Here is a 14,226-nt window from a genome sequence, read left to right on the forward strand (position 1 = left end):
GCTAATGATCGAGAGCATTTTCTCATGTATCTGTTAGCTGCCTGAATATCTTCTTTAGTGAAGTGTGTGTTCATATCCTTTGCCCACTTCTTGATTGGGTTGTTTGTCTTTTTGTGGTTGAGTTTTGACAGAATCATGTAGATTTTAGAGATCAGGTGCTGGTCGGAGATGTCATAGCTGAAAATTCTTTCCCAGTCTGTAGGTGGTCTTTTTACTCTTTTGGTGAAGTCTTTAGATGAGCATAGGTGTTTCATTTTTAGGAGCTGCCAGTTATCTGGTTTCTCTTCATCATTTTTGGTAATGTTTTGTATTCTGTTTATGCCTTGTATTAGGGCTCCTAGGGTTGTCCCTATTTTTTCTTCCATGATCTTTATCGTTTTAGTCTTTATGTTTAGGTCTTTGATCCACTTGGAGTTAGTTTTTGTGCTTGGTGTGAGGTATGGGTCCTGTTTCATTTTTTTTTGCAAATGGATATCCAGTTATGCCAGCACCATTTGGTAAAAAGACTATCTTTTCCCCAATTAACTGAAACTGGGCCTTTGTCAAATATCAGCTGCTCATATGTGGAAGGATTTATATCTGGGTTTTCAATTCTGTTCCACTGGTCTATGTGCCTGTTGTTGTACCAGTACCAGGCTATTTTGACTACTGTGGCTGTATAATAGGTTCTGAAATCCGGTAGAGTGAGGTCTCCCACTTTCTTCTTCTTTTGCAGTAGTGCTTTGCTTATCCGAGGCTTCTTTCCCTTCCATATGAAGTTGGTGATTTGTTTCTCTATCACATTAAAAAATGACATTGGAATTTGGATCGGAAGTGCATTGTATGTATAGATGGCTTTTGGTAGAATAGACATTTGTACTATGTTAAGTCTTCCTATCCATGAGCAAGGTATGTTTTTCCACTTAAGTATGTCCTTTTGAATTTCTTGTAGTAGAGCTTTGTAGTTTTCTTTGTATAGGTCTTTTACATCCTTGGTAAGATTTATTCCTAAGTATTTTATCTTCTTGGGGGCTACTGTGAATGGTATTGATTTGGTTATTTTCTCTTCGATGTTCTTTTTGTTGATGTAGAGGAATCCAAGTGATTTTTGTATGTTTCTCTTATAACCTGAGACTCTGCCAAACTCTTCTATTAGTTCCAGTAGTTTTCTGGAGGATTCCTTAGGGTTTTCTGTGTATAAGATCATGTCATCTGCAAATAGAGATAATTTTACTTCCGCCTTGCCAATCCAGATGCCCTTTATTTATTTGTCTAGCCTAATTGCTCTGGCTAGGACTTCTAGCACGATGTTGAATAAGAGCGGTGATAAGGGCATCCTTGTCTGGTTCCCGTTCTCAAGGGAAATGCTTTCAGGTTCTCTCCATTTAGAGTAATGTTGGCTGTTGGCTTTGCATAGATGCCCTGTATTATGTTGAGGAATTTTCCTTCAATTCCTATTTCGGTGAAAGTTTTTATCATAAAAGGGTGTTGGACTTTGTCAAATGCCTTTTCTGCATCAATTGATAAGATCATGTGGTTTTTGTCTTTTGTTTTATGTATGTGGTGGATTACATTAATGGTTTTTCTGATATTAAACCAGCCTTCCATACCTGGTATAAATCCCACTTGATCGTGGTGAATTATTTTTTTGATAGGTTGTTGAATTCTGTTGGCTAGAAATTTGTTCAGGATTTTTGCATCTATGTTCATGAGGGATATAGGTCTGTAATTTTCTTTTTTTGTAATGTCTTTACCTGGTTTTGGTATCAGGGAGATGGTGGCTTCATAGAATGAGTTGGGTAGTATTCCGTCCTTTTCTATGCTTTGAAATACCTTTAGTAGTAGTGGTGTTAACTCTTCTCTGAAAGTTTGGTAGAACTCTGCAGTGAAGCCGTCCGGGCCAGGGCTTTTTTTGTTGGGAGTTTTTTGATTACTGTTTCAATCTCTTTTTTTGTTATGGGTCCATTTAGTTGTTCTACTTCTGAATGTGTTAGTTTAGGTAGGTAGTGTTTTTCCAGGAATTCATCCATTTCTTCTAGGTTTGCAAATTTGTTAGAGTACAATTTTTTGTAATAATCTGATATGATTCTTTTAATTTCAGTTGGGTCTGTTGTGATGTGGCCCTTCTCGTTTCTTATTTGGGTTATTTGTTTCCTTTCCTGTTTTTCTTTAGTCAGTCTAGCCAATGGTTTATCAATTTTGTTAATTTTTTCAAAGAACCAGCTTTTGGCTTTGTTAATTCTTTCAATTGTTTTTCTGTTCTCTAATTCATTGAGTTCAGCTCTAATTTTTAGTATTTCTTTTCTTCTGGTGCCTGATGGATTCTTTTATTGCTCACTTTCTATTTGTTCAAGTTGTAGGGACAGTTCTCTGATTTTGGCTCTTTCTTCTTTTTGTATGTGTGCATTTATCGATATAAATTGGCCTCTGAGCACTGCTTTTGCTGTGTCCCAGAGGTTTTGATAGGAAGTATTTTCATTCTCGTTGCATTCTATGAATTTCCTTATTCCCTCCTTAATGTCTTCTATAACCCAGTCTTTTTTCAGGAGGGTATTGTTCAGTTTCCAAGTATTTGATTTCTTTTCACTAATTTTTCTGTTACTCATTTCTAGTTTTATTGCCTTGTGGTCTGAGAAGATGCTTTGTAATATTTCGATGTTTTGGATTCTGCAAAGGTTTGTTTTATGACCTAATATATGGTTTATTTTAGAGAATGTTCCATGTGAGCTAGAAAAAAAAGTATACTTTGCAGCAGTTGGGTGGAGAGTTCTGTATAAGTCAATGAGGTCAAGTTGGTTGATTGTTGTAATTAGGTCTTCCGTGTCTCTATTGAGCTTCTTACTGGATGTCCTGTCCTTCTCCGAAAGTGGTGTGTTGAAGTCTCCTACTATAATTGTGGAGCTGTCTATCTCACTTTTCAGTTCTGTTAAAATTTGATTTATGTATCTTGCAGCCCTGTCACTGGGTGCATAAATATTTAATATGGTTATGTCTTCCTGATCAATTGTCCCTTTTATCATTATGTAGTGTCCTTCTTTATCCTTTGTGGTGGATTTAAGTCTAAAGTCTATTTTGTCAGAAATTAATATTGCTACTCCTCTTCTTTTTTGCTTATTGTTTGCTTGATATATTTTTTTCCATCCTTTGAGTTTTAGTTTGTTTGTGTCTCTAAGTCTAAGGTGTGTCTCTTGTAGGCAGCATATAGACAGATCGTGTTTCTTTATCCAGTCCGAGACTCTCTGTCTCTTTATTGGTGCACTTAGTCCATTTACATTCAGCGTAATTATAGATAAATAAGTGTTTAGTGTTGTCATTTTGATGCCTTTTTATGTGTGTTGTTGACAATTTCATTTTTCCACATACTTTTTTGTGCTGAGATGTTTTTCTTAGTAAATTGTGAGATCCTCATTTTCGTAGTGTTTGACTTTATGTCTGTTGAGTCGTTACGTTTTTCTTGGCTTTTATCTTGAGTTATGGAGAAGTTATACCTCTTTGTAGTTACCTTAATATTTTCCCCTATTTTTCTAAGTAAAAACCTAACTTGTATTGTCCTATATCGCCTTGTATCCTTCTCCATATGGCAGTTCTATGCCACCTGTATTTAGTCCCTCTTTTTGATTATTGTGATCTTTTACATATTGACTTCAATGATTCCCTGTTTTTAGCACTTTTTTTAATTAATCTTAATTTGTTTTTGTGATTTCCCTATTTGAGTTGATATCAGGATGTTCTGTTCTGTGACCTTGTGTTGTGCTGGTATCTGATATTATTGGTTTTCTGACCAAACAATATCCTTTAGTATTTCTTGTAGCTTTGGTTTGGTTTTTGCAAATTCTCTAAGCTTGTGTTTATCTGTAAATATCTTAATTTCGCCTTCATATTTCAGAGAGAGTTTTGGTGGATATATGATCCTTGGCTGGCAGTTTTTCTCCTTCAGTGCTCTGTATATGCCGTCCCATTCCCTTCTTGCCTGCATGGTTTCTGCTGAGTAGTCTGAACTTATTCTTATTGATTCTCCCTTGAAGGAGACCTTTCTTTTCTCCCTGCCTGCTTTTAAAATTTTCTCTTTACCTTTGGTTTTGGCAAGTTTGATGATAATATGTCTTGGTGTTTTTCTTTTTGGATCAATCTTAAATGGGATTTGATGAGCATCTTGGATAGATATCCTTTCGTCTTTCATGATGTCAGGGAAGTTTTCTGTCAGCAGATCTTCAGCTATTCTCTCTGTGTTTTCTGTCCTCCCTCCCTGTTCTGGGACTCCAATCACACGCAAGTTATCCTTCTCGATAGAGTCCCACAGGATTCTTAGGGTTTCTTCATTTTTTTTAATTCTTTTATCTGATTTTTTTTCAGCTATGTTGGTGTTAATTCCCTGGTCCTCCAGATTTCCCACTCTGCATTCTAATTGCTCGAGTCTGCTCCTCTGACTTCCTATTGTGTTGTCTAATTCTGTAATTTTATTGTTAATCTTTTGGATTTCTACATGCTGTCTCTCTATGGATTCTTGCAACTTATTAATTTTTCCACTATGTTCTTGAATAATCTTTTTGAGTTCTTCAACTGTTTTATCAGTGTGTTCCTTGTCTTTTTCTGCAGTTTGCCTTATTTTGTTTCTGATGTCTTGAAGCATTCTGTAAATTAGTTTTTTATATTCTGTATCTGATAATTCCAGGATTGTATCTTCATTTGGGAGAGATTTTGATTCTTTTGTTTGGGGGGTTGTAGAAGCAGTCATGGTCTGCTTCTTTATGTGGTTTGATATCGACTGCTGTCTCCGAGCCATCACCGGGAAACTTGTTTTTCCAGAAAATCCGCTAAAAAAAAAAAAATGCAGTCAGATCCCTATCAGAACTGCCTTTGGATTATAACCGCCACCTTGTTCCCTGTAAGGATGAAAGTCTGAGATTTGGATCATATATGCTTGGCTGTAGCTGGTTGTGTGTTTTTAATCCAATTAGGGATGGATTTTTGGTCCCTGCGTTTTTTGTGGTTACTTCTCTCAGGCCAGAAGAATGGGTTAGGAAAACACCAAAATAAAAAGGTGGGGGGGGAAGCAAAGCCGCCGCAGAGCCGGAGCCATTCTCCCTCTGGCTCAGGAAATTCCAATGTTAATGAAGCCGCCTGGGAAGGGTGGGGGAGGGATCAGAGAGATAAGAGAGTAGCACCTCGGAATATAGCCGTAGTTGCTTGTCTTGCTTGGAATGACTATTTTATCTGAGATTCCTGAGGGGCGTGTCGCCTATGTGTGCTGGCTGTGTGGAGATTGCCCCCGGGGGTCTGGCCTGCTGAAGTCTCGGTCAGATCCTCCGCTGCCAGTCCAAAGCCCTGCGTCAATGTTCCCCGGCTGGGACGCTGCACTCCCGGCTCCAAAATCAGTCGCTGTTTCCTGGGGACTTCTCGTCCTGCCAGCCACGTCGCAGCACCACCTCCGCGGACCGGTTGGGCCCCCTCCTGGGTTTAGTTCAGGGGAGTAGAGCTGCGCCCCGTGCTTCAGCCGTGACAGCGCCCAGTCAAAAGCCCGACACCAAGGTTCCCCGGCTGGGACGCTGCACTCCCGGCTCCAAAACCCGTCACTGCCTCCCGGGGACTTTTCCCACCAGCTGTGTCGCCACGCCGCCCACACGCACTGGCTGGGTCCCCTCCCGGGTTCAGTTCAGGGGGGTAGGGCTGCGCCCCTTGTTTGCGCCGTCACAAGATTTATGAGTTCAGCTCCCCTGGGCCCAGAAGCCCGGCGCCAATGTTACCTGACTGGGATGCTGGCTCCAGGCTCTGAAAACAGTCGCTGCTTCCCCATATTTGTTCGTTTTCCATCTCTAAATCTGTGTTTGTTGTTCAAGGTTCGTAGATTGTTATGTATGTGATCGATTCACTTGTTTTTCCGAGTCTTTGTTGCAAGAGGGATCCGAGGTAGCGTCTACCTAGTCCGCCATCTTGGCCCCGCCTCCTCTGGGATCTTTTTTTTTATGGAAGCTTGTTTTCCCTCTGTTCTAATTACTTATTTTTAAAATAGTATTTGACTAACTTTGATATTCTACTATATTCTCCATCACACGTAACAGTCAAGAGAGAAGTTTATGGCAGTTGTACTGCACTTTGTATTGTATCTCTTCCATGGTTCAGCCTTGGTTGCAGGGTTGCTTTTTGATGAGCTTATGCTCTCTTGTTCAGATCTTGCTCTGGCGTCTTCAGTGCTGTCTTACACATTTAGATATCAGTGAAAGAGAAGAGTGGGCTGCCTTGATCTTTTTTTTTTCAGTTTTGTAATGTATTTCAATGTGTTGGATGTTCAATGCAGCTGTCAATATTCATTCTAGTCCACGGATTAGGGTCTTAAAAACATCCAATCGAGCTTAAAAAGTGTTGTTGTTAGGTGCCTTTCAAGTTGATTTCTATTCACAGCAACCACATACGGCCTTCTTGGCTGCAGTCTTTATTGGAAGGAGCCCTGTGGCACAGTGGCCAAGTGCTCAGCTGCTAACTGAAAGGTCAGCAATTTGAACCTACCAGCTGCTCCGCAGGAGAACGATGCTGCAATCTGCTTCCACAAAGATTACAGCCTTGGAAACCCTATGGGGCCGTTCCACTCCATCTCATAGGGTTGCTATGAGTTGGAATTGACTGCCTCAACAGGTTTTGAGTTTAATCTTTAAAGATTAGCTTGATGATTTTTTAATAGACTGAACAATCATACATAATCACCACTTTGATCAAGAAGTATAACATCACTAGCACCCAGGAAGCCCACCTTGTGTTCCTTTCCAATCACTAACTCTCTGCTCCCCCCACCCTGGGGTACCTGACTTCTAACAACATAGATTAGTTTTGCATGTTGTTGAAATTTATATAAATGTAGTCATACAGTATTGCTCCATTGCTCGTTTGAGTCTGGCTTCTTTGGATTCTTTGGCTCAACATAATGTTTGAGAGGAGATTCTTACATGTTAATGTGTAGCAATCATTTGTTCATTCTGATTGCTGTATAGTATTTCTTTGTATAAATTCAGCACAACTTGTTTATCCATTCTAATGTCGATGGGCATTTGGGTAGTTTCTAGTTTTGAATAAAGTTTCTATGAACATTATTGTATGTGTCTTTTGGTGAATGTATATTTGCATTTCTCTTGAGTATATACCTAAGAGTGGAATAGCTGGGTAATGGCATATTGCAGATATTCAACTTTAATAGGTACTACTAAACAGTTTTCCAAAGTGTTTGTACTATTTTACACTCCTACCAACAATTTATGAGTTTCAGTTGCTCCACATCCTCACCAACTATTGGTTATTTTCCATCTTTTTCATTTTAGCGATTTCTGGTAGATGTGTAGGAGTATCTCAGTATAGTTCTAATTTATATTTCTTTGATAACTAATAAAATTGAGCATCTTTTCTTATGTTTATTTGCCATTTGGATATCCTCTTTGTGCAGTGCCTCTTCCTTTTACTCTTTTTTATTGGGTTTTCTTTCTTTCTGATTTCTAGAAAATTCTTGATATATTTGGGAAATGAAACATTTTTCAGATTCGTGCATTGCAAATATGTTCTCCCACTGTGGAATTTGCCTTTACACTCTTCTAATTTTGTTTTCTGATGAACAGAAGTCCTTAATTTTAATGGGCTCCAATTTAACAATCTTTTGCTCTACCAGATACAAAGGCTTAATATGAAGTACATTAAATAAGAAAGTATGGTGTTGTCTATAAGATAGACCAATGGGAATCCAGAGTTTCGGAATGGACCCCCACATATATGGTCGGAAGGTGACAACTGCAGAGCAGTAGAGAAAGGGTGGTCTTTTCAATAAGTGATGTTGGGTCATCTTGATATCCATATGGAAGAAATAATCTTGACCTTAACACATACCATACAAAAAAATCCATTCCAGGTGGACTATAGATATAAATGTGAAAGGTAAAACAATAAAATTTTTAGAAGAAAATAGTAAACATCTTTATGACCCTGAGGTAAGCCAAGATTTCCTAAGATATGAGTGCCAACCATAAAGGAAAGAATGATAAATAATATGATATATTTGTCTCCAATGTCATTTTGCATCTTTGTTTTTTTGTTCTAGATGTGTGGCAATTGTATTTTGTTTATTAGCCCAGTCCCATAGTCTTTATCTTTTATAGGAGAATTCAGCTTAATCAATTTAGTTAGATTATAATATAGTGGATTTTAAACTGAAAGAACTGAAGAAAAAATTCAAGCCTCGAGTTGCAATAGTGAAGGATTCCATGGGGAAAATATTTAACGATGCAGGAAGCATCAAAAGAAGATGGAAAGAATACACAGAGTCATTATACCAAAAAGAATTAGTTGATATTCAATCATTTCAAGAGGTAGCATATGATCAGGAACCGATGGTACTGAAGGAAGAATTCCAAGCTGCTCTGAAGGCACTGGCGAAAAACAAGGCTCCAGGAATTGATGGAATATCAATTGAGATATTTCAACGAACAGATGCAGCGCTGGAGGTGCTCACTCATCTATGCCAAGAAATATGGAAGACAGCTTCCTGGCCAACTGACTGGAAGAGATCCATATTTATGCCTATTCCCAAGAAAGGTGATCCAACCAAATGTGGAAATTATAGAACAATATCATTAATATCACACACAAGCAAAATTTTACTGAAGATCATTCAAAAACGGCTGCAGCAGTATATTGACAGGGAACTGCCAGAAATTCAGGCTGGTTTCAGAGGAGGACGTGGAACCAGGGATATCATTGCTGATGTCAGATGGATCCTGGCTGAAAGCAGAGAATACCAGAAGGATGTTTATCAGTGTTTTATTGACTATGCAAAGGCATTCGACTGTGTGGATCATAACAAACTATGGATAACATTTTGAAGAATTCCAGAACACTTAATTGTGCTCATGAGGAACCTTTACATAGATCAAGAGGACAGAACAAGGGGATACTGATTGGTTTAAAGTCAGGAAAGGTGTGCGTCAGGGCCATATTCTTTCACCATACCTATTCAATCTGTATGCTGAACAAATAATACGAGAAGCTGGACTATGTGAAGAAGAACGGGGCATCAGGATTGGAGAAAGACTCAATAACAACCTGCATTATGCAGATGACACGACCTTGCTTGCTGCAAGTGAAGAGGACTTGAAGCACTTACTAATGAAGATCAAAGACCACAGCCTTCAGTATGGATTGCACCTCAACATAAAGAAAACAAAAATCCTCACAACTGGACCAATGAGCAACATCATGATAAACGGAGAAAAGATTGAAGTTGTCAAGGATTTCATTTTACTTGGATCCACAATCCACAGCCATGGAAGCAGCAGTCAAGAAATCAAAACACGCATTGCATTGGGTAAATCTGCTGCAAAGGACCTTTTCAAAGTGTTGAAGAGCATAGATGTCACCCTGAAGACTAAGGTGCGCCTGACCCAAGCCATGGTATTTTCAATTGTGTCATATTCATGAGAAAGCTGGACAATGAATAAGGACGACGGAAGAAGAGTTGACACCTTTGAACTGTGGTGTTGGCAAAGAATATTGAATATACCATGGACTCCCAAAAGAACGAACAAATCTGTCTTGGAAGAAGTACAGCCAGAATGCTCCTTAGAGGCAAGGATGGCGAGACTGTGTTTTACATACCTTGGACATGTTGTCAGGAGGGATGAATCCCTGGAGAAGGACATCATGCTTGGCAGAGTACAGGGTCAGCGCAAAATAGGAAGACCCTCAATGAGGTGGATTGACACAGTGGCTGCAACAATGAGCTCAAGCATAACAACGATTGTAAGGATGGCGCAGGACCGGGCAGTGTTCTGTTCTGTTGTATATAGGGTCGCTATGAGTCGGAACCGACTCGACGGCACCTAACAACAACAACATTATTTTATGTTTGCTATTTATTTATTTTCCTTAGTTGATGCTTCCTCTCTTTCCCTTATTTCTTCTGACTTGGTCCCATTTCTCTTAATTTCCCTCTATTTCTTATTAATTTGTAATTTTGATTATTTTTTATCAATTGCTGCTAGCAGTTACCTTTATCTTCCTCACAAATATGATTAAGTCTGTATTTTCTGTTACTAGATTCAAATAATATTGTATCAGTATCTACTCATGGAGATGTGTAATTTGCCTCCTCGATTCACTCAGTAAATTTTCCCAAGGTGTTTCTAAATTTACATTTAATAATAGTCTTATTTTTTCCAAATGCCCAATCACATTATTATTCTTAATTCAGATATAATCATGTGTCAGTTGCAAGAATCATACCTCAAAACTGTTTTCTTCCTATTTTGATATTTCTGTTACTATTCAGTTTATGATTGTTTAGACTATTCCCTTGAGTATTCTCCTGAGATAGGGAATATTGGCATATTGTAATATAAATGCTTTTATATCTAAAATCATTTTTCTTTTGTTCTGACAGAAGAATGGTGACTAGCTAGGGTGGGTATAACATTCTTGGATATCAGTCCTTTTCTCTTAATAATCTGTAGATATTTTTTCTAACTTGGCCTCTATTATTGCAAGCAGGAAGTCTAGTACCATTGTGACCTCTTTCCTTTGTTAATAACATGTTGTTTCTGTGTGTAAGTATTTTAGATTTTCTATTTTATCTTTTAAATTCAACACCAAATCAAATTTGGGCATTGATTTGGTTCCTCTGGGAGTCAAGGTGCTATAGGATTAAGAATGCAGAGCCAATAAGTATAATTCATATGGGGGCAGTGAGTAACAGTTTTGGTGGGGGGGTCCTTGAATGAAAATAATTGGAGACATGTGGGTAAGTGATTGGGACCTCTATAGAAATTCTTGAGGTTTTATAGGAATTGGAGATGTGAGTATCTGAAGTCATTGATTCAGTCATCAGAGTTATTGATTGGGGCTTTGAAGTGGTGAATGAGTTATTGCAAGCGTAGGGTCATCAAGGGATTGCAAGTTTTGGGAGTCAGTTTTGGGGGGCCTATTGGGACCTGTGGACATCAGTAATTTTAGAACTATGAGTTGGCATGTGATGGACTGGAAGTTCTATTACTGAGGGTTTTATCAGTGACCCCCAGTTCTCTTACTGGGGGTCGCTGATTCTATATGTGGGCTGTGAGTTATGGGGTCCAATAAGAAGTCAGGCTTGGCCACGTTGACCCCTTGAGCAGATTAATGGTAGGTTTCCTATTGAGGATACATTATTTTGATGCATGTGGCGATTATTTGAGGAGTCGGTGGAAGCCAATTGATGGCACTATTTGGGGCACAGTTTTTGTCAAGCAGCATTGGTTAATGATTTAGGATCCTATGTAGACCTGCTGGTTTTCATGGCCCAGATGGGAATTGGCAGGGTGAGTGAGTTTAAGTTTTCGTTTTGGCATAAGACAGCGAGCTCCATAAGTCGCCCAGGATGTACACTGAATTATACAGAAGCTCAATTTTTGCACATGTGACATAGTCACTTCAGCCTGAGTGCTTTGAAGACAACAGGAAACAGAAATAATATTTTCTATAACTTTACCATGTAAGAGTACAGTATGGCACAGTAGTTAAGGAAATGCATTTTAGAGCCAGGCATACCTGGATTTGAATCTCTGTCCTTCCCTCTAGCTGGAGTGATCTTGGGGAAAATTTCTTAGCATTTCCGAACAGCTCTGTCTGATGGAAAATGGGAATAATAATGATAGTAATACCTAGTTCACAGGATGAACGTGAAAATTAAATCACCTAATAAAACATGTATTGCACCTTGTAATAAAAAAAAATTAATTGAATGTGTTCCAGTTGCCAGGTAGATGTGAGTGCTTTAGAAGCATTATTTCATTTAATACTAAAAACTCTGTGAAATGAGTGTTCTCATTCTCAGTTTTAAAATCAAGAAATTCTGACTTTTCCAGATTTTCACAGGTAGAACACAGAAAAGCTGGAATTCAAATCCAGCATTTATTTTACACTAAATCTCATTAATTTTCCCATACTTTATGGTAATACTTAATGTTGGTTTCATTGAACTTTTCCATGCCTAGTCCGGTGACCTACTCCTTGGTGCCCCCAGGAAGTGTTTGTGGGGTGAATGTGGAATGACTAACCATGTGGACACTGTCTTTCCAGGGTTTCTTGGTATCTCTGCAGAATCCCTGGGCCAGGCAGACTCCTTAGTGGAAACTGTAGGATCTTCCTTCCAACCCCAGCCCACCTCACCCCGGCAATTCTGATTGAGTCTACAGACGCCCACCTGGCTTCAGGCTCCTGAGAAGAGTGAAGCTGTCAGCAAGAAAGCTCGAGGGCTGAGGCCCAGCGTGAACATGCCAGCTAACAGGAACTCTCCTCAGTGGTTCCTGACCCTGGCTGAGGAGGGACACAGCAGCTTGTGTGAGGTGAGGTGGAGAGGACTCCAGGAACAGGAATTTATTCATCAGGGAGATACTCCTGGCCTGTCACCAGACTCTCAGGGCAGGGGCAGGTGGGTCACAGAAAGCGGATTCTAATCTTGTTGTCCCCAAGACAGATCACAATCCTCCTGCTGAGAGTGAGCAACACAGGGCTGATGTCACCACATTGGAGCCCTGTGTGTTTCAGTGGAAAATGTGATGTGGCTGATGGAGAAAAAGTGGGAAATGGAGGGTCCAGCCCCATAGCAAGGAGAAAGGAGGAGGCAGCTCCCTGCAGGGAATTGAGTGTGGGCTCTCAGGATTGTGATTGCCAGTCATAGACAAGGAAACACTGACACCCCCCACCCAGCACAGGCCCTTCACTCTCCATTGGCTCTTTACAGACCCTAGCTGATCCCCGCCAGAGCCTCCTTTCCCCCAGGCTTTGGGGATTTGCTCATTTCTCAATTATCCTAAAGGTGCAGAAATAACCCTTTTCTTTGGAACTTAAAGAATGGCAGGCCAGAGAGTGTAAAAATGGCATGGTGTGAGACCTCACCTAACTTCAGGAGCAGGGAGGATAATCGCCATCAGCATGAGGATAAAGCTGACTCCCATGAGGTAGAGGTCATACATACCTCCACTCTCCAACCTTTTTGCCAGTTCTCACACTAGCTGTCTTTCCCACGGCACTCTCTACTTCTCTGCTGGGTTCGGTAATTCATTGCAATGGCCATGGAACTCACAGACCATACTCACGATTATAGGGTTTATTAGGAAGGTAACTGGTTACAATTCAGGATCAACTTGGAGGTAACAGGAACAACTCAGGATACAGTTCTTTGATCAGGACAGCTGCTTCTCAGCTGTGCCCACAGATAGTCCTCGGCCCTTGGCTCTTGGCCCTAGCTCTTGGCCTGGCCTCTGCCTTGCTCAGGTAAGTGTTACAAACCTCTTTAACTCCGCTAATAAGTCTCCGGAGGCACCCCACTCTACCAGGAAGCCTCCTGCCCAAAGGTGCTTAGCTCTCTCTCACTCTGTAGGTTGGCAAGCCTAGCCTGTCCCATGTTTCTGCTGTCTTGTGCCGTCTTCAGTGTTTCAGCTCTCTTTCTGTCTCCTGAGTCTAGGAGTTTCTCAGCGCGCAGGGACTCTGGGTCCAAAGGATGCTCCACTCCCAGCTCGTCTTCTTGATGGTAGTGAGGTCCACCTCCTAACCTCTGGGATTGGCTCCCTTTAAGCTTAGCGGGATGGTAAAACTGACCAATCCCCTACAAGAGTTCCATGTACTTTATTTTCATGGTCCCACAAGGGTTCCATGTACCTTATTTGCATTAGCAAAACTGTCTAGTGCCCTTGGTGGACCACAAGCACCTTATTTGCATAGTCATACCCAATCATTTTGTGGGAGTTACAAGACCATGGCTAGAAAGGGCCATATAATAGCAATTAACTGAACCACAGAGACTGACAACAGTTTCTAGACCTTTCTAGTTCTTTTGCCTCCTTTCAAAGATGAATAAAACGGCCTGAGAAGATGTGTGAGTTGCCCAGATCTCTCAGGTTGTGAGTGGCATCAGTAGACTGGAACCAGATCTCCTGAATGTGTCATCCAGCCTCATCACACTTCAGCCAAAACCAAGTTTCCCACTTAAAGTTCCCTTTGAGCTGCTGTAAACAGGCAAAGACAATGAGAGAGCCAGGCCCTGTCCAACAGCTTTCTCCTTGAATACCTTCCTGTGGCTGCTCTCACCACTCAGGAAGGGCTCATCGCAGGGGCTCAGGGCCTGTGGTCGTCATGATAATATTAAATTTAAAATTATTTTGATTTTTATTACTTCATAATCTCATTATTTTGTAGCAAAATGTTAGAAAATACAGGTTAGCAAATAGAAGACAGTAAAAAAAT

At 40.2% G+C, this 14,226-nt stretch overlaps 1 long non-coding RNA gene across 1 annotated transcript in view; it reads left to right on the forward strand.

Moving 5' to 3' along the window:
• The window catches only part of LOC126068611 (uncharacterized), a 102,663-nt gene that overhangs the window by 48,731 nt on the left and 39,706 nt on the right, over window positions 1-14,226 (forward strand). Inside the window, exon 2 of the long non-coding RNA XR_007515745.1 lies at window positions 12,061-12,326. This is a non-coding gene — a long non-coding RNA (uncharacterized LOC126068611). The remainder of the gene's footprint in view (window positions 1-12,060; window positions 12,327-14,226) is intronic.

The sequence above is a fragment of the Elephas maximus genome, chromosome X (genome assembly GCF_024166365.1).
Source record: "Elephas maximus indicus isolate mEleMax1 chromosome X, mEleMax1 primary haplotype, whole genome shotgun sequence".
In the NCBI taxonomy this organism is placed as follows: domain Eukaryota; kingdom Metazoa; phylum Chordata; class Mammalia; order Proboscidea; family Elephantidae; genus Elephas; species Elephas maximus.